The sequence below is a fragment of the Mandrillus leucophaeus genome, unplaced genomic scaffold, assembly GCF_000951045.1.
Source record: "Mandrillus leucophaeus isolate KB7577 unplaced genomic scaffold, Mleu.le_1.0 Scaffold3, whole genome shotgun sequence".
Lineage (NCBI taxonomy): Eukaryota > Metazoa > Chordata > Mammalia > Primates > Cercopithecidae > Mandrillus > Mandrillus leucophaeus.
The window spans coordinates 2,085,022-2,086,581 of NW_012103142.1; positions in this window are offsets into that span (position 1 = coordinate 2,085,022).

Sequence of the window (1,560 nt, forward strand, 5' to 3'; positions counted from 1 at the left end):
TAAAATTAAAATCAGAAATAAGAGTGGGGAAGTTATAACCAACTTTACAAAAACAAAAAGGATTGTAAGAGTATATTATGAACAATCCGTATGTAAAAAATTAGATAACCTAGATAAAATGGACAAAATCCTAGGCATATCAATTACCAAAATGGATTCAGGAAGAAGAAGAGAATCTAAATAGGTCTATAACAAGCAAGAGTTTGGTAATCAAAACTTCCCAACAAAGAAAAGTCCAGTACTACATGGCTTCACTGGTGAATTCTACCACTCACTTAAAGAATTAACACCAATCCTTCTCGAACTCTTCCTCCCCCAAAAAATAGAAGAGGCCAGCATTACTTTGATTCCAAAGCCAGACAGACACCGTAAGAAAACTACAGACTAATATCTCTTATGAATACAGATACAAAAATCCTCAATAAAGCACTAGCAAACTGAATCCAACAGCATATTAAAAGGATTACACACCATGATCAAATGGGACTTATCCCACGAATGCAGTATTGCTTCAATATAAGAAAATCAAACAACATATCATTAATAGACTGAAGGAAGAAAAGCATATGATCATCTCAATCGATGCAGAAAAAGCATTTGACAAAATCCAAGGCCAAGTGTGGTGCCTCATGCCTATAATCCCAACACTTTGGGAGGCCAAGATGGGAGGATCTTTTGGGCCCAGGAGTTTGAGACGAGCATGGGCCACATAGTGAGACTTCATCTCTGCAAAAAATACAAAAATTAACCAGGCATTATGGCACATGCCTGCAGTCCCAGCTACTCAAAAGGCTGTGGCAGGAGGATCACTTGAGGCCAGGAGGTCAAGTACAGTAAGCCGTGATCATCCCACTGCACTCCAGCCCGGGTGACAGAGAGAGACCCTATGTTAAAAAAAAAAAAAAAAAAAAATTCAAACAAAAAACTCAATACTGTTTCATGATTAAAAAAAAAAATTAAGCAAACGAGATAGAAGGCAACTTCCTCAACATGATAAAAGGTATTTATGAAAAATCCACAGCTAACTGTATACTCAATGGTGAATGACTGAAAGCTTTCCCCCTAAGATCAGGATATAAGACAAGTGCTTTTATCACTGCTATTAGACATTGTACTGGAAGTTCTAGCCAGAGAAATTAAGCAAGAAAAATAAATAAAAGGGATCAAATTAGGAAAAAAAGGATGCAAAACTATTCCTATTCTCAGATGACATGAGCTCATACGTAGAAAATACTAAAGAATTCACACACAAAGAGTATTCGATATAGTAAACTCAGTAAAGTTGCAGGGTACAAGATCAACAAACAAATTGGTTTTATATCTATACACTGCCAATGCACAATATGAAAAGGAAATTAAGAGAACAATTCTATTAACAATTACATCCAAATGAATAAAATACTTAGGAATAAATGTAACCAAGGAAGTGCAAGGCTTATACACTGAAAACTATAAAATGTTGCTGAAAGAAATAAAAGACCTAATGAAAGGAAAAGACACTCTGTGTTCATGGATGGGAGGACAAGATAGCAATACTCCCCAAATTTATTTTTATATATA